Below are 20,192 nucleotides of genomic sequence, written 5' to 3'. Positions count from 1 at the left end.
TACTGTCCACGTGCGATCCCTTTGGTGTATTCATTTCGAGTCACCACCCATGCCACTTTGGCATGGGGCTGTATTTCTAGTTTCTGTATTTCTATCTTTCTAATAAACTTCTTTAAATCTTCAGCAACTGTCCAAGCTATGCATATTTATTCTTAGCTTAGGACAAGAACCCGCAGTAATTTTCTGTTTTTGGTCATTTTGGATTTTGTTATGGGTTGGGGGAAATTGTGTCCGGGACCCTCGCAGGGGTCCTGGGTGATAAGTTGGGTCCTGCACTCATGTGACTTTGTGTCACATGACCTCTGCAGGGCAAGGGAGGGGCCGAAACACCCCCCCCCCAGAATTGGGCGTTCCCGCGAGTAAACCCCCATCTCGCGAGATGCATACCTTGAAAAGGAGAGCCTGCATCCTCTAGCTTCAGACAGGCGCACGGGCCCCACGGTGCCTCGCCCTGATCCCCGGGAGAGCCGTGCCATTAAAACTTTACATGCCATGTGTATCGGACCTCTCTCGTGTTTTTCACACTCTGCCGTACTCACATTATTATTTTTTTTTTACTAGCATAATTTTTTATTTTACTTATCATTTGGTGCGTTGGCCGGGAAAATAAATGGAAGCTGATGGGGGAGAGCATTTGGAGGGATACCAGACCGCTTATAAAATTTCCTAACTATTCCTGGGGCACCGCAACCCATTTCCCAACTCGTATCAAGACAGACAGGCTCTCAGGGCATCTGCTAGTATAAAGGTTCGACTTCCCATAATTGGTTCGCGGGCGGAAATGAAGAACAGGAAATGGGCATCCCCAATTTCCCTGCCCATTCGGAGGATAAGAGATAGGGAGGTTAAGAGATAGGTAAGAACGTCTTCATCCCTTCTCAACACCGGAGGATGACCTGGTCGTCCTGAGGGTGGTCCCAGTGGACCAGGGAACAATGGGTCACCAAGCGCTTGGATTTTGAGGTCCCAGTGGACCGGAAGACCCAAGTTCGGAACCCGCTAACCAAGGGAAGGAGGCAGTTTACCGGGGAACAGTTTCCCAAACCATATTCTCCCAATCCGTAACACTTGGGGGGGGTGGAGAGGATGGCAGGGGAGGGGAGAGAGCAGAGGGCCACTGGACTGTGGATGGGAAGCGGCATTCCAACATGTCATCCGCACCAGGAAGGTTAACGTGAAGTGGCAAATGTGGCTGCAGGTGTGCTCAGTGCGCCCATGGAGTGGTGGGGAGGAGTAAGTGGGCAGAGCCAAGAGCGCTCGTCATCTGTGGTCAAGAGGGAAACTCATCATGGGGGTGAAGGTTCCAAAGAAAGCAGCAAGAAGAAGCTCAATGATGGAATTCTGAAGCCACCCAGTAACAACTGTGGCCTCGGTCGCAGAGGAGAGAGGGAAGGGCACCCATGCCATGGATGGCCTCCTGTGGGCCCGCCAGACCCTGACTGGACTCTACAACTTACTCATTTATTCGGCAACTCTTTCCTGGGTACCTATTATGTGTCAGGCACTGTTCTCAGCTCTATAGACAGAGCAGGAAAGACACCCGGGTCCCTGTCCCCCCAGATTGTATGTTCTCACAGGGGAGCCAGACATCACATAAAATAAATGCAATTTATACTGGATCAGAAAGTAATAGGTGCTCTTGGAAAAAACCATTGAGCTCAGCAGAGGGATAGGAAGTGTGCAGAATTAAAATATTAGAGAGCCCAAGGAATGGCTCACTAAGAAGGTGGTGTTTGGGCAAGTTCTTGAGGGAGGTGAGGGAGGGTGCCCTGTGGACACTAGGAGAGGGAACAGCCCAGGCAGAGGGGGTGGCAGGTGCAGAAGATGTGAGTAAGCACCTGCCTGGAGCATTCAGAGAACAGCCGGGAAGCCAGAATGGCCGGATCCCAGCGAGGGAGGGCTAGGCTAGGGCATGCCAGGAGAAGTGGATCAGGGACGGAGCAGGAAATCATCCAAGCCCTTTTAGGCCAGTTGCCGCTATTGTTATTGTTGTTGTTGTTGTTGTTGTTGTTTTTGTTATTGTTATTGTTGTTGTTGTTATTGTTATTGTTGTTATTGTTGTTGTTGTTGGTGGTGGTGGTGGTGGTGGTGGTGTGTGTGTGTGTATGTGTGTGCACATTACGGGGAAATGAACAAAAGAGCATTCTACCTTCAAGCTCCCACTCTCACCCCCCCCCTTTTTTTTTACATTTTCTCTTACTCCCAGCACTTTTTATTTTTTGTTTTGAAACAGAGTCTCTGCTAGTTTGCCAAGAGTCTTGCTCCATTGCTGAGACTGTCCTCCAACTAGAAATCCGCCTGTCTCAGCCTCCCATGTACTGAGATTATAGGCATGTGCCACCATGCCCAGTTTAGGCCAATAGTCAACAAGGGTCAATTTGTTCTCCTGGGAAGATATTTTTGGTTGTTACAACTGGGGACTACTGTCAGTGCTAGTGGCATCTAGTGGGTGGAGTCTAGAGATGCAGCTAAGCATAGCGCAGAGCTCAGGCAGCCCCCACTCAACCCAAATTATCAGCTGCAGATGTCAACAGTGCCCAGGTTATGAAACCTGGGTGGGTAAGAACTTTGGTTCTTATCTGAAGGAAATCAGAAGGCATGGTCAGATTTTATTTTTATTTTTATTTTTTGTGGTACTGGGGGTGGAACGCAGGGGCTTTTCTCCCTCTGGGCTATACTCCCAGACCTATTTTATACTTTATTTGGAAACAGGGTCTCACTAAGTTTCTGAGAGCCTAAGTTGCTGAGGCTGGCTTCGAACCTGTGTGCTCCTCCTGTCTCAGCCTCCCAAATGCTGGGATTACAAGCGTGCGCCACCACGTCCAGCTTCATGGTCAGTTTTTAAACAAAGAAAGAAACCGTAAGTTACATTTTAAGCAGGATTTTTCTGTATATTACATTGATCATACACCACTCAGGAGCAAGAAAGAAGCAGAGAGAATGGTGAGCAGATTGCATCAATAGACAAGAAATGATGGAGACTGAAAACAGCAGGAGGGTCTTCAGCGCTCACGACTGCAGATTCCATTCTATCATCCCTCAAGTGAAGATGAGAAAACAGAGGCTTAGGGAAGAGCTTCACCAAGTCACGTGGCCAATCAAGCCATGGCGTTGGGCAGGGCACCAGGCGGGGCTCTCTCCTCTGCTTACATACCCTTCCCCATCCCTTCCCTCTATACATGCCTTATCCACTGAAGTGAAAACCCAGTGACACGGATACCAAACCAGCCCAGAAAGATGAAAAGAACACGCTTCACAAGGTTGCTTTCCAGACCTAGCAGTCAGAGCTAAACTGATTTGAGACTGGATCACCTCAGTGAGCAAAATACATTGCTGTTTTTTGTTTGTTGTTTGGTTGGTACTGGGGATTGAACCCAGAGATATTCTACCTCTGACCTATACCCCCAGATCTATTTTATTTTTTATTTTGAAACACGGTCTTGCTATGTTGTTAAGACTGGCCTTGAACCTGCAATCCTCCTGTCTGAGCCTCCCACATACCAGGATTACAGGTGTATGCCACCATGCCTGGCTCCAAATCTATCTTTTTAATGTCTCCTAAGAGCTGGGAATGGTGGCACATACCCGTAATCCCAGAACTTCAGAGGCTGATACAGGAGGATTGCAGGTTCAAGGGCAGACTCCGCAATGTAGCAAGACTCTTAGCAACCTAAGGAGGTCCTGTTTCAAAATAAAAAATTAAAAAGGGACTGAGGTTGTAGCTGAGGGGTAGAAAGCCCCTGGGTGTTCAATTCCTAGTTAGTCTGTCTGTCTGTCTCTCTCTCTTTCTCTCCCATAAAGACGGGATCGATCGCAGAACCCAGAACAAGGGCAGACCTGTATGAGGAGGCCACTAGATCCTGCTGTTATAGAGAAGATAAGCAAGAGGCATGGCGTCCAGTGCATTTTCTCAATCAATACACTTGTAATATATTTGTTAATTTGTGTCCACGCCCACAGCACACTTAGGTGGCCTCTGTGGGTGGAGCAGAGCCACCAGTGGGTCCCTGGGGGTCCATGCTGAGCAGGCCTGTGCTCCTATGTCACAATTGAGACGTTAATCGATTCAGAGTGGGCTCTTTACATGTAAAGGAAACTCCCATCTGGGCAAGTGAAATCGAACTTTAAACTTTTTGGTAACTGAATTATAATTGGGCCTTTATATCTGTGGTTTCTATATCTGTGGATTAACCAATTGCTGATCATAAATACTTGGGGAAAAATGTGTATAAATTAAACATGTACAGATCAAACATGTACAGATTTTTTGGGGGGGTAATTATTCCCTAAATAATACAGTATAGTAATTATTTAGGTAACATTTGCATTGTATTGGGTAATCTAGAGATAATTTAAGGTATACAGGTTGTTGTGCATAAGTTATATGCAAATTGTATGTCATTTTATATAAGGAACTGTGTCCAGGATTTTGGAATATGTGGGAGGTCCCAGAACCCATCTTCCTTGGATACCAAGGGGTGACTATCTATATCTCTGTTGGGTATATGTCTAGGAGTAAAATAGCAAGATTGTCTTGAAGAATAAAGGTAGCTTATTATATTAGGAGTGAGATGGTGTGTACAGATATGATAGGGAAGGTTTGGATTGGTTCAAGGACAGAATAAAAAAAAAATCAGAGCTCAGAGTAGATAAAGCTGTAACATGAGAATACAAAGAGTGTACTCTAAGACCAACCACAGTACATGTAGCCAGGCTTGTTGTTCAGCAGAATGGGTAGTAAAAAGCATTGCAAAGGAGGCAGAAAGGACCTGAGTTTAAATCGTACCCTGACAAATATGACTGCTGTAACAGGTGTGTCACTTGACAGATCAAAGCCGTGTTTTTTTTCATTATATAGAATATATAATTGTGTGTGTGTGTGTGTGTGTGTGTGTGTGTGTGTGTGTGTGTGTGTGTTACAGGAGATTGAATCCAAGGGCATTCTACCTTTGAGCTACACCTCCAGCCATAATTTATTTTTATTTTGAAACAGGATCTCACTAGGTTGATAAGAGTCTCACTACTTGCTGAGGCTGTTATCAAACCTCCAATTCTCCTGTCTCAGCCTCCCAAGTACTGGGATGACAGGTTAGGTACACCACCACACCCTACAGATACAGGATGTTAAATGTGTTAAATGTATTCATTCAATGACAATGGGTTGAATGCCTACCTAAACAAAAAAGAAGAGTCTTGTTCTCCTTGCTTTGACTGGAAAGGACTATGGTAAACAAAGATTATTTAATTATAAGGATGGTAAGTTCAGGGAAAGAATCTAATCAGCCTGGGGGATCTGGGCGATTTCTCTGAGGCCTTGTAGATAGGAGCTGGGCCAACAGTGGGGGATGAGAAATTCCAGGCAGATGAAAGTGCCCCCAGGGAAGGACAAGGAGGGAAGGAGCTTGGAAAATATTTGGGAAAATGTGTTAGAAAGTGGGACAGTGAACGTGGATGTGGCTGAGACCATGGCAAAGGAGGAAAAGGGAGACCAGACAGCAGAGCAGGCAGGGCCTTTAAAGAATGGGCTTTGCCTCAATTAATTCTTAAAAACTTTAAACTGAGCCTGGCATGGTGTGCACGCTTGTAAGCTTGTAATCCCAGCATTGGGAGGCTGAGACTGGAGGATCAGAGTTCAAGGACAGCCTCAGCTACTTAGCCAGGCCCTTTGTAACTCGGTGAGAACCTGTTTCAAAAATAAAGAATAAAAAATAGGGCTGAGGTTGCAGCTTGGAGGTAAATGCCCTTGGGTTCCATCCCCAGTACTGCAAAAAAAGAAAGAAAGAAAAGACAAGAAAAGAAAAGAAAAGAAAACCTTTAACTGGAGTGGGAATGGTGAAGAAATCAAATAAGTGCAAAAATATGGGTTTATTTGTGGGTTTGTGTTTCTGTATTCACTTGTGTGCTCATTAGCATTTATGCATTGGGGAAGGAGAGACTACCAAATAAATATGGTTATGTATGAAATTTTGGGGATGCTAGAACTACTGCATGAATGAAGCCATCAATGGTGACATGCAAGGTTAGCACAACTTGCAAAAAACTTCTGTTCAACATTATTTAAATCCCTCTGTGAGGCACGGTGATGCACACTTATAATCCCAGTACTTGGGAGACAGAGACTGGAGGGTTGCAGGTTCGAAGTCAGCCTTGGCAGCTTCTTGAGGCTCTCAGCAACTTAGTAAAACCCTGTTTCCAAATAAAATATAAAATTGGTCCGGAGGTATAGCTTGAAGGTAGAAGGCCTCTTGGTTCCATCCCCTGTACCAAAAATAAAAATAATATAAAATAAAAATAATAAATCCCTTTGCTCTGGTCTTTTTTTTTTTTTTTTTTTTTTTTTTGCCGGTCTGGGGATGGAACCCAGGGGCATTTGACCTCTGAGCTACACCCCCTGCCCTATTTTTTAGTCTTTATTTTGAAACCAGGTCTCACTGAGTTGCAGAGGGCCTCACTAAGTAGCTGAGGCTGTCCTCGAACCGTGATCCTCCAGGTCTCAGCCTCCCTAATGCTGGGATTACAAGCGTGCGCCACCATGCCTGGCTTGCTCTGGTCTTAAGTTAGTACTTTAAGTAGATTTCTATTCCAGGAATAGTACCTAATACTGGTTGTATGCTTACTATGCGTCAACTTCTCCTCTCTGCTATATGTAATCACTTACTTATTTTCACAACCACCTGGGGAAGTGAGATTTATTATTGTTCCCATTTTACTGATGGAGAAGTAGCTGTGGAAAAGCGTGCTGATCACTGGCCCGGTGTGACCCAGTTAGCACAGCGTCAAGACTTGTACTTAGGCATGGATTCCAGCTCACGAGTTCTCAGTGACTACTCTTTACAGCTTCCAAAGAGAGGCCACAGTCAAGCAACACAAACATCTGGCTAGCTCGATTGCTTCACTTCTCATGCTAAATTAATAAGCTGACACTGCGCCTTGCACATTAATCTCTTGTGAATTGGTTAGTGTGATTTGATTCTTTAGGGTCCCATTCCCTTCTAGTGAAATAATAAGACTGACCTTCCAAACCTGCAAACCCAGCTGCGGAGGTCAGGTCACAGAAGAGTGATCAGAAGAGAGATTAGGCAGAAAACAGGGGTCAGATCTTACCAGTCTGAAGGACCAGTAAGTACTCTTGGGGTGTTTCTCAGTGTAGAAGGAAGGAATATGAATTCTTTCTAGACTTACCAAGAAAGAATGCTGTTGAGGGCTGTGCTTTGGTATTTATTTTCAAATAAAGATAAGATTTTTTATTCAGATTATTTTGAGTCATTTTTCTCCATAATACAAAAAAATAAGATGGGCTTAAACTATAGCAAGAAAAAAGTCTGTCTTTACAGTTGTTTAAGCCTAAACCGGGTGTGGTGGCGCACGCTTGTAATCCCAGCATTCGGGAGGCTGAGACCAAAGGATCGTGGTTCTCGTACAGCCTCAGTTACTTAGTGAGGCCCTCTGCAACTTAGTGAGACCCTGTTTCAAAATAAAAAATAAAAAATAGGGCTGGGGTGTAGCTTGGAGGTCAAATGCCCCCGGGTTCCATCCCCAGACCCGCAAAAAAAAAAAAAAAAAAATCCAAATTTATTTGACCACAAATATTTTTTTTCACCTAACACTTATTATCATCCCATAGAAACAAAACATCCGCATTAATATTGTGTTATAATAACATTAGTCTGTGCTAAAGAATTTGTAATTCCATTTTGTTTTGTCCTGGATTTTGTATAATTCAATCCACAGGGCAAGAAGAGACTGAGAAGGGAACTAGAACATAGTATTTGTTTATTTTTAGAGAACCGTTCTCCAATAATGGTAACTGGGTGCATATATGGCGACCTGGCTCTGAACCTGGTCACTGACTTTATGACTGACAGTATTTAATCCCTGGCTTTTGAAAGTCAATTGCTAGCCTCAACCTGTGGTCTGAAATGACTGGAACTTTGATTACTGGCAGATTCACACAAGTCCACAGATGCAATGCAGCCAGAACACTAGGGCTTATTCATTGAAAAAGTTTCCACTGTTCAGTTCAGTGCTTGGTGCATAAAGGATACCTCACAAATATCTTTTTAGAACATGAATGAATATGTAATGGAATTAATAATTATGAAAAAAGGTAATTATGAGATCAGTAAGTGTCATGCTAAATCTAGAATAGATCTTAAGTAAAACAAGAATTCTTAGAAATACACGAGATTTCTGGGGAGATTTAGCAAGTTAGATCTATTTCTGTCTGAATGGTTGTTAGGGCTTGGATCTGGAGTGTTTCCTGAAAGCTCACGTGGTAAAGCGGGTCCAAAGAAGGGACTTGGGAGGAGGTTGGTCACCGGGGGCATGGTTTTGAGGATTGTGTCTCTCCCTGGCCCCCTCTCCCCTGCCTCTGATCCAGGACTTTGAGATCTGAGCAGCTCTGTCCACCACACCTGCCTCCATGATGCTTCTGCTTTGGAGCCAGCAGACCATGCACTGAACCTTTAAAACTGTGAACTAAGTTAATCTTTCCTCTTCTAACTTGCTATTGTCAGGTATTTTGGTCACAGCAAAAAAATAATAAAATAAAATATTTTTTTAAAAAAAGAACACAATTATACATACTAAAGAAAATAGCATCTTCTGGCAAAAACTGGATAATGTTATTGAGTAACTTTGTCCCTTAAGATCTTGGATGAGTTTGTATGAATTAGGCAAGTCACTTAATCTCCTTGTTTTCTTGTCTCCTGGGCTAAACCATCTCTAAGGTCATTTTCAGTTTAAAAGTGTCTGTGAATCTATTCATTTATAAATATGAGGGTTCATGCTTTTTAAAAAAAAATTTTTTTTTCCACATCGGAAAAGTGCATTATAAAACCAAGTCTGAGTCCAGATTGAAAGGGTCCCAGGAAAGCATAGGATTCCAGAATGTTTTGCAAGAATGTCCTCACTCACTGAAGGAATGTTTCTAGGAGAAAAACAAAAGCTCTGTTAACAAATTTCTCTACAGAGCAGCTGCAAAAGGCCCTACATGGAGGACGTGACTCCCAGCAAGAGCAGCACTCTCATCTGTAGAATTCCTGTGAACATGGGCCACCACGGGGACCAGCAGCACACACAGGGCCTTTAACAACCTCTCCGTATCACCACGGGCCAACACTTATACATGTTTATGAAGGGGCAGTCAGTGTTCCTAATGCTCTGCTTACACTAATTCATTTAATCCCAACCACAACCCTATGAACTGGCTGTTCTTATCATTGTAGAGACGGGCAAGTTGACACATAACATGTTTAATTTGCTCAGGAGTCAAGTCTGAATGCAGGTGGTTTGGGCTCAGAATCCTTCCTCTTCACTCTGCTCTACTGCCACCCCTGTGGATCCTGCAACCATCGATGAAACCTGACTGAGAGCCAGGCGACCGACGTATCGTGAAGCTGCTACACCAAGGATGGTTAGAGACGGGGGAGATTACGTGAAAGAGGCTGAAGTGGCTCTTACTCAGCTGAAATGAGTACTAAATGAAAGGTTTTGAAAAGCCAGGCGTGGTAGTGCATGCTTGTAATCCCAGCACTTGGGAGGCTGAGACAGGAGGGTCGCGTAGGTTCGAAGCCAACCTCGGCTACTTAGTGAGGCTCTCAGCAACTTAGTGAGACTCTGTTTCCAAAAAAATATATAAAATAGGTCTGGGAATGTAGCCCAGAGGTAGAAGGCCCCTGGATTCCATCCCCAGTACCACCAAAAAAAAAAAAAAAAAAAAAAAAAGAAAGAAAGAAAGAAAAGAGGTTTTGAGAAAAGAAGAAAGTAGCTTTGAAGATTGGAGTTCTGATGGGGAAAAAAAAAGACCATAAGCTAGGCATGGTGGTGCATGCTTGTAATCCCAGTACTTAGGAGGCTGAGACAGGAGGATCCAAGTTCATTGTTAGCCTAAACTATTTAGGGAGGCCCTCTGAAATTTAGTGAGACCATGTTTCAAAATAAAGAATAAAAAATCGGGCTGAGGGTATAGCTTGGAGGTAGAATGACCCTGGGTTCAATCCTTAGCACTACCAAGAAGAAGGAGGAGGAGGAGGAGGAGGAGGAGGAGAAGGAGGAGAAGAAGGCAGCAATTAAAGTTGGAGCAACAGTGTAGATTTTAGGTGAGCTGCACAGGCTGCCTGGGTTTTAAGACATGCAGTGGGACATGACATTTGGCCACTAGAAGGTTCTGAATGCATTGTTAAAGAGGCTACGTATTATTCTGTGTGCAGTAAAGAGATATTTGACTTTTACTTTCGAGTATGACCTTGGAGATAGCATACAGCACTGGGATCTAAAAGGGAGGAATGAAAAATTCACCCACAGCAGTTTCAGTGACCAATAGAGCTCACTGGTATAGGGGATGTTGTGATATGGTGTCTAGATCTTCTCAGGAATAAAAGCCTTATATCCTAAGTCGCTGAGAATGCTGCCAACAAAGACTCCTCAGCTTCTCACCACCTTCTCCCAGGGTCATGTCCTCTTCCTAGGCGGGTAGCATCAGATGACTGATCATTGTTGGAGATGTGGGGAGTTTACTTCTCACCACAGCTCAGAACAGCTCTGAAGAGTCATCCTAGCTTCAAAACTCCCACATTGCAGTTGAACGTTTCTCTCTGCCCAGTCCTGCTTCTGTCCCTTCTCCTTGACAGGCTGTTATCTCAAGAGCACTCTCAAAGCAACCTTTCCAATGCTAACCTCTATCATAGAGCCTACCTCCTGGGAAACTCAACCTGCCTCTGATGGTCATAAGATGAATGGTAGAATCAAAACCCATAGGTGGGCACCTAGGCAAGAATGTAGCAACTGAAGGAGAACAAGTCAAAGATGATCTCTAACCAGCACAGCTGGATGGATGGTTGTCTGAGGCAGCATAGTCTCTTCCTTGAACAACTATAACAGGCCCTTTGCTGGAATCAAGGCTTCTCTTCTTAACCCTTACAATCTACTTTCAACACATAAGCCAGAGGGACCCATGTTTTAAACCTCCCAGTGAGCACAGAAGAAACTCAGAAGTCCTTATCATACCCGCAGCATTCCATCTACACTGGCCTCTCTGACCTCCCCGCTTCTGGTGCTCCTGCCTCCCTGTCCTTGCAATTCTGAAACATTCCAGCCCTGTGTCTGTTGATCCTCCAGATACTCCCCTGGGTCCTTCTCTCATTTCATTTAGCCTGCTCTGCTCAAAACCCTCCTGGGGAGGTCTCTTCCAACTACCCTCTTTAGCGTACCAGCCCCTCTCATTGTCTCTTCCTTAAATCCATGAAATTTGTTCCAAAGCACTTATTTCAGGTTGACATCAATATATTATTTATCTATGTGTCTCTATGCTGCTGTTTCTCCTTCTAGAATGGAAGTTCCATGAGGGTAAGAACTTTGCCTTTTTCATTCTTTTACAGATATATAATGTGCTCATGAATGAGTGGACATTAGGAACATAGGAAGAATATGTTTTCAGGGGAAAATAGGATTCTAAGTTTTAGCATGTTGAGTCTGAACACCCTATATAGCAATCTTAAGAGATGTTTAGAAGATGGTTAACTAATCGGTGTTTTTTTTTTTTTTTTTGGTTTTGTTTTTTGTTTTTTGCAGTACTGAGGCTGGAACCCAGGGACATTTCACCCCAGCCCTATTTTTTTATTCTTTATTTTGAAACAGGGCCTCACTGAGTTGAGAAGGGCCTCACTAAGTAGCTGAGACTGTCCTTGAACCGAAATCCTCCAGTCTCTGCCTCCTGAAAGAGTGTGCCACCATGCTCGGCTCCAATTCAGGCTTTTTGATAATGACAGAGAAGAGGGAGTTCTTCCAAGTGCCCTCTACCTTTGTGTCTCAGTCAACATTCCCACTACTACCATCCATAAAGACTGACCATACAACATAGAGGAAGGAATTTTTATTTCCTTACAGTTTCTTTGGAGATCTTGGGTTCACTCCATATGGTTGAGCAGAGCTCAGGGCATGACGGTAGGAAGTGGACAGAGATAGAGCCCAAGCCCTGCCTCTCACATTATGCAGGCCAGCAGTAAGGGGGTGGGGTGGGGGGAGAAGAACCTTATATAATACCCAAGGGCACACCCCCCAGGGGCCCCTCCTTAGCAACCAAGCCCTGCTTCAGCCTTGCTACCTTGTCTCCATGATGTCTAGGGGGACATTCTAAATCCAAACCACTATACCATGCAATATATATGGGCAGGGGGAAATGAGGTGGAACAGCAGTTATCAGGCTGTCCTAGGGCAATTAGTCTTATGAAAAGATCTTGGAAATAAAAAATAGGATGATCTACTCTTTCAGAGAAACACAACCCCAATTAAAACAGGTTTAGTAGCCGGGTGTGATGGCACAACACTTGTCATCCCAGGACTTGGGAGGCTGAGACAGGAGGATCGTGTATGTTTGAAGCCAGCTGCAGCTACTTAGTGAGGCTCTCAGCAATGTAGTGAGACCCTGTTTCTAAATAAAATATAAAAAAAAGTAGGTCAGCCGGGTGTGGTGGCACACGCTTGTGATCCCCGAGCTTGGGAGGTGGAGACAGGAGGATCCCACAGGTTCAAAGCCAGCCTTGCTGGTTTAAGAGACCCTGTTTCCAAATAAAAATATAAAAATAGGTCTGGGAGTGTAGCCTGGAGGTAGAAGGGTTTCCAGGAACCCCAGTACCACCAAAAAAAAAAAAAAAAAGTAGGTCTGGAGCCAGGTATGGTGGCACACGCTTGTAATCCCAGCATTTGGGAGGCTGACACAGGAGGATTGTGATTCTTGGACAGCCTCCACTACTTAGTGAAGCCCTCTGCAACTTAATGAGACCCAGTTTCAAAATAAAGAATAAAAAATAAGTTAGGGGTGTAGCTCAGAGGTAGAAAGCTCCTGGGTTTCATCCCCAGTAACACACACAGACACACACACAACAATAAACATGTTTAGTCAAATAAAAATTAATAAATAAGCAAATAAAGAAAAGAGAGGAAGAAAAGGGATTTACTGACCTATGGACCTGCAAAGTCCAGAGGTTCAAGCTGGAGCAGATCCAGACATTCAAACCAAAATATCAGACTTTGATCGCTTGCCATCTCTCGGTTCTACTCTTCCCATCTCTGAGGAATCTGTGTTCTCAGCCAGCCTCTTTCCAAACAGACCACATGACAGGTCTGAATTGACTGCAGTTCCTTCCTGTTAGCAAGTCCAGTGAGAGATGCTGCCTGTCCTTTCAGTTTCTACCATTTTAGACCATGGGGCACCTCGGTCTCAAGGGCTAAATGGTCTAATCCACTTTGTTTGGGTCATACTTCATACTGCATGTCAAAGACTCCTAGGAGCTGAGGGTAGGCCTCTCTCCCCAACTCCACATTTAGTGATTTCACTTTGGTAGCTTGAAATTGACCATGGTAGGAGAATTTACACTGTGAAAATTGGCAAATGATATAAATCAAGGATACTTTCCCTTGGCGAATTGGTAAATATTTATCAGTGCATCATTAGTTATATGATCATTTCTAAAGTTAGAGAATTTGGGATAGATCGACCAGAGTTCAGAAACCAAGAATGGGGGAAAGATGGCTCTCTAAAAACAATCAGGACATTTTTATTAAGAGAAGAGAAAATGAGTGCTAAATGGCCTCCTATGTTGTTATCTTATACTTATATACCATCCTACTCTACTATAATTAAAGATATACAGTGAACTCGGGGCTTTAAGAATTCCTGTAATTAATGAAGCTGTTTGGTTCATTTAACTCAGTGTTATTCAAATTTCTTTGATTAGGGAGCCCCTTTTCACAAAACTACGATTAATTTCTCATTGCCTTTGAAAAACTGGGAACCAGAGAATAAAGACACAAAAGAAGAGAGCTAAAGAGAAACTATTAATTTGTAGATCTATTGCTGTGTAAGTAGCTGGGGTGGGAGCGGAGTAAATTTTTTTATGTTCCCACTTCCCTTGATTAGCACCTTAAAAATACTATGAGACAAATACTGATTTTAGACCAACTGATAAGTCTGGAACTGTGTGTGTGTGTGTATGTGTGTGTGTGTGTGTGTGTGTGTGTGTGTGTGTGTGTATGTGTTGCTGGGGATTGAACCCTGGGGCATTCTACCTCAGAGCTATACCCCATCTCTATTTTTTATTCTTTATTTTGATACAGAGTTTCACTAAATTGCACAGGGCCTAAGTAACTGAGGCTGGCCTCGAACCCGGATCCTCCTGTCTCAGCCTTCTAAATACTGGGCTTACAAGCAAGTGCCACCAGGCCTGGCTCAAGTCTGTAACTTTTGACTTTGATTACAAACCATTTGATATGTCTGCAAGTTTTAGCTTCTGAAAAGGGCTTAAAATCAAAGGAACAATAAATTTTCTACAACTTCAAGGCTAAATATCATATGTTAATTTCTAATATTTTATGAGCTATAATTAATCTTTGGGTCACCGAGAAATCAAATATTCAGGCTTTTAGCATTGAAGTCTAAAATTTCCTCTATTACTGACAGGAACAATGAATGTGTTACAGCGATAGAAAACATTCATTTTAAAGCAGTTCCTTCCTTTTTTTTTTCTTCTGGGCATTAGTGAGGCCTTCTGCCACTTAGTGAGACCCTGTTTCAAAATAAAGAATAAAAAATCAGGCTGGGGTGTAGCTTGGAGGTAGAATGCTCCTGGATTCCATCCCCAGACCTGCAAAAACAAAACAAAACAAAACACAAAGGAGAGGAGCAAATTAGATTAAGGAAAAATAAAAAAGAATTCAGAGCAGGGCTTTAGGTTGAGTAAAACCTTTGTATAGCATGATATCAGCCAGGCATGGTGGCACACATTTGTATTCCCAGTACTTGGAAGGCTGAGACAGGAGGATCACAGGTTCAACAGAAGCCTCAACAGCTTTGTGAGGCCATTAGCAATTTGGTGAGACTCTGTTATAAAATAAAATATAAAAAGGGCTGTGGAGCTGGGCGTGGTGGCGCAGGCTTGTAATCCCAGCATTTTGAAGGCTGAGACAGGAGGATCTGGATTCGCAGACAGCCTCAACTACTTAGTGAGGCCCTTTATAACTCAGTGAGACCTCGTTTCAAAATAAAGAATAAAAAATAGGGCTGGGGATATAGCTCGGAGGTAGAATGCCCCTGGGTTCCATGCCCAGTGGGGGGGGGGGGTGGCTCAGAAGAAGAACGCCTCTGGATTCAATCCCCAATACAAACAAAACAAAACAAGAAACAATGATGTCGAAGCCTAGTGAAGGTCCTGGAAGGAGAAGTGGCAGGGGAGGGTATAGTGGCCAGCACAGACAGTGGGACACTGAGTTCAGGCAGTAAGAGGATGAGGTTTGGGGTCAGACTGAGGAGGTGGTCAGAATAAAACTGTCATCACCAGCTGGCAAGCTCCTTAACCCTTTGGTCCCATTGTAAATGGAAATGACAACCCTTCCTACAAATCACAGGATTGTGAGGGTGGAGAAGTTGATACACAGTGCCTGGACTGCTGGAAGTACTCAATAAATATTCATTGTTATTATCTAGTGACAATATTATGAGCTCTACTTTTAGTCAACATCTTCTAAATTGTTATAAAGTATAATGTCTTTGGAATTAGGTTGGTGTGTTCTAATTTTTGTTATATGACTCTTAAGCATTGGTCTCTTCATCTGTATAGAAACAGCATCTATAACACGTACACAGTACCAGAACTACTCATTTTTTTTGGTGGGGGCAGTACTAGAGTTGGAACTTAGGGGCATTCTACCTCTGAGATACACCCCCCAGTCCTATATTTTTATTCTTTATTTTGAAACAGGGTCTCATTGAGTTGCAAAGGGCCTCACTAAATAGCTGAGGCTGTTCACAAACCACGATCCTCCTGTCTCAGCCTCCCCAATGCTGAGATTACAAGCATGTGCCACCATGCCTGGCTGGAACTACTCATTTTAATAGCCAATTAATATTAACCTCCCACACTGAGTGCCACCTGCACAATTGTTTCTCTTTTCTAGAATTAATAATAAATCCAATGATGTGAGACTATATTGCCCCAATAAAAGTATATAAAAATAATAAATCCAGCAAGGCTAGACTAATTGGTGTCATCCAGGTTGTGTCTGCCAAGGTAGGTAGAAGGGGATTCTGTGTGCACTTAGATTTTGAGTGGACAGTACCTTGATTTAGGTCATGCCAAGATCTTTATCAGCAACTCAATAGCAACTCAAGCATAAGAATCTGCAGTTAAACAAAATAGACGCATGGTTTCTTGGGCATGTTACAGAAAAGAAACCGTGAGCTGCAGAATTTCCCTTTGAGAGTGGCGTCCTCAGTTACCTTGTGTCCCAGTGGTGAAAGCAGCAACACAAATGTCCCTGTTTACCAGGGCTGTCATAGTGATGGCCACTTCTGTTTTCCGATCGGAGACTCGGGCCATGTACCAGGTTAGGTACTCAAAGGAAACCCTGGGGACATTACTGTTACTTAAATTAATTATTTAGCTCATTATTTCTCAGCTACCCACAATGTTTCAGAGCCCTTCAGTTATGCCTGTTGGCCAATGTATAAGCATTGCAATTTTTTTTTTCAATCAGAAACCAGAAACAAAACCTCACTCTTAAGTTTTAGGGTTTTTTTTTTTTTTTTTTCTGTTTGAAGATATGGAAGTCCTTGGATTAAGTGCATTAGTTAAAATAATATATTCAAGAATTTAGAAACTTGGGTCCGATTTCGAGGCACTCTGCTGCCCCTGGCTGGACCTCAGCTCAATCCCTTAATCTTTTGGCTTCTTGCTCCATCTGCTCAAGATGCCTCTGGCGATGCACTGAGTGCAGTAGCTGTAGGAAATAAATTAAATAATGGACTTAATATTACCACTGAGAATGGAGCAAATTGCTCATTTGTGGGATCCATTAGCTCAACTGAGAATATGAGCACAGGATTCTGGGTCTATGATGGATGTAAGGAAAAAGGTAGTATCCATTTTAATTCTATGCTTTGCCCCGAAATGACTCTGGGCAAGATATTTAAAACAAAACACAAACAAACAAACAACAACAACAACAACAACAACAAAACAAGCATGAGGGGGAGAAAGAAAAAAAGCAGGGACAGAGGAGAGAGCCTGATAAATCAGAAGGAGGGGAAAGATGAAGGGACAGAAGATATGAGCTCAAAAGCGAGCTGCAACTGGCGGCAGAGGAGGAGGCAGAGGCAGAGAACATCAAAGAGGTAGGCAGGTAAGTGACACATTTCCCGGGTGAGAGGGACAGCCAGGATGTGAGATGAAGATTCCAATCAGACAAGAGCTTGTGGGGACCCGGTGAGAGGTACTGAGGGGCAGGGCTTGCTCTGAAAGGGGGTTATTTGCTAGGACTGTCCCTCCTTTCCTTTCTCCACAGAAGTGCTTTCTCCATGTTCCTGGTACTCTGAATCTTCAACCCTAGGCTCCTGGCACACACAGGGAGTTCATTTGAACAGCTTGAGGCTTTTGACTTCCAAGAAGCCTAAGAAACTTAACAAGTTTCTTGAAGTTGACAGACCTCCAGGACCAGGAGTTAACTGAATGTTAGTCTACTGGGGGAAAGTGGCTCACTCAGTGTTCCTCAAATCAGACAAGTAAGTGATGTCTTGGAGGATGGGAGCTGATGAAAGAGATCCAGGGGAACGAAAGTGCAGAGAAGACCTCACAGATGACTCGTGATACCTGTTCGCTCCTCGTGAGTCATGTACGCATTCCTCTCTAAGGACAAATGAATGTCCTCACGGATTCTCTATACCACCCTTTCCCCCAGAGAGGTGCACATTTTTGCTCTGAATGATTTAGGAGTGGGAGTAGAAAGCAAATAGTGATGACATTCACAGCAAATATTGACTGCTTACTTTGTGTGGGGGCATATAAGCCATGCATTCTTCCCAAAGGGGTTGAAGGTAGTCTACAATAAAAGTTACCTCCAAGAGGGGAGGAAAAAATATACTCTCACACCCTGGCTGAGGAAAACTATATCAAAATTGACACATGAATAAGTGGTTTTATTAGATTATCGTTTCCACGGCCCTATGAGGTAATTACCTTTTTAGTGGTACACTGCATATGGTAGTTAGATTCATAGTTGACGAAATTATATAGTTGATGAAAATACAATTATATATATATTATATATATATTATATATATATGTGTATACATAATTTTATTTTTATTTTTTGCAGTACTGGGGATGGAACCCAGGGGCATTCTACCTCCATGCTATATCCCTATCCCTATTTTTTATTCTTTATTTGGAAATAGGGTCTAAGTTGCAGAGGGCCTTACTAAGTAGCTAAGGCTGGCTGCAAACCTGTGATCCTTTTGTCTCAGCCTCCCAAGTACGAGGATTATAAGCTTGTACCACCATGCCTGGAGACTTCAATACTTTTAATGATATAAATATATTTAGAGAAGGAAACTGGGAAAACCAAGGTATTGCAGTCTTTGTTTGACTTCAAAGGCCAGAATAAAAATAAATAACTGTAGGAGTCTTACTACTCATGTACAGCAATAAATTTCAAAGTTAAAAGCTGGGCGTGATAGCACACGCTTGTAATCCCAGCATTTGGAAGGTTGAGACTGATCTTGGTTCGTGGACAGCCTTAGCTACTTAATGAGGCCGTTTGCAACTCAGTGAGACTGTTTCAAAATAAAGAATAAAAAAAATAGGGCTGAGGGTGTAGCTTGGAGGTAGAATACCCCTGGATTCCATCCCCAGTACTGATAAATAAATAAACAAATAAATAAATAAAATAAAGTTAAAAACAGATAACTTTACTTACTATGAAAAGATGGCCCTAACTATTGTGTAGCGTCTCTCTTAACTTTTGAATATGCTCATATAAGAACCCTTATAACAAATTTCTTTCAGAGGCTGGGCCAAGAAAGACTTTCTCCTAAAAGAAGCCACATGATTCCTTCTATCTGACAACAAAAACCTTCATTTCCCCCGTTTCACTATTGTGAAGCTTAGAGCTAAATGTGTGCTCAAATTGTTTCAGCCAATTTTGAAAACCTTTTTTTAAAAAATTTTGTCTTTCATTGTAAACCACCTTAAGTCCTTTTTGGGAGAAGGCACAGTATAAATAAACAAAGGCTAACAGAACACAGTCCTGTTGGGGTCATGCTAGGGATATAATAAGTTACCAAAATATTTTACATAACACCCCTGAAATCATTTTATTTGAAAGGGAATATTCTAAACAGAACTCTGGGCAGATACTTTCTTTCATGGTGTTTATCACATTTTTCATGGCCCTTAAATAGCATCATTCCAAACCACTTTGGGTAAAGAACATCAGATCTAGAGGAAAATTAGCTGATTGCTCTCATATGTCTTCTTGTTACAGGGATCCAATTAAAGTTTTGAATCTTGTCCAAAACTGTGCTCTAAAAGAAACCAATTTGAATTTACATTTATCTGTCAGGCTTAAAATGAAGAACAGTTTCACTCATTTCAACCAGGCACAAATGAATAACTAGGCTTAATTTGTACATTCTTACTGGATTCCCCAATTTCTTCCAGGAATATGGCCATTCCTTGTCCCACTGATAGACAAGCACTGTACCTAATACATCATCCATCAAGAGAAGGCTTTTCAAGAGCCAGGATGTTGGTAACTTAATTGCAAAACCTTCATCATCTCAAGTTTGCAGCTTTTGCGGGTCATTGAGCTTTGCAAGCCTTTTATTTCCAGAGCTTGCGTCACAGGTGTGCTTATGATTTTTGTTGCACATAACCATTATTTTTATATTTAAGAATTTCAAATAAAATGTTATTACAAAAGCATGAAGGGAGGAGGGGAGGCGAAAGAGAAATCAAAAGAGAACGGCAGGGAGAATAGCAGAAGTCTTTAACATAATTAGCTAAGAAGCCAGTTCTGCTTATTCAGCAAGTACTTACAATTCAACATGCTGCTGCTTTCATTACATTCAATTTTAGCTTGTTATATAACCTACGTTTTCACTTTGAATTGTGTGATCTTTTCTATTTTTGTTGTTTGTTTGTCCTTTCTGTGGTGCTGGGGATTGAACCCAGGGGCATTCTACCTCCAAGCTACACCCCCAGCCCTATTTTTTAAATTTTGAAACAGGGTCTCACTGAGTCAGTTGCAGAGGGCCTCGCTAAGTAGCTGAGGCTGGCTGCGAATTGGCAATCCTGCTGTCTCAGTCTCCCAAGAACTGGGATTATAAACCTGCGCCATCATGCAGTCTTGATATTTTCTAT

Source organism: Muscardinus avellanarius, assembly GCF_963383645.1.
Source record: "Muscardinus avellanarius genome assembly, chromosome: 1".
NCBI lineage: Eukaryota > Metazoa > Chordata > Mammalia > Rodentia > Gliridae > Muscardinus > Muscardinus avellanarius.
This window is presented reverse-complemented; position numbering follows the sequence as displayed.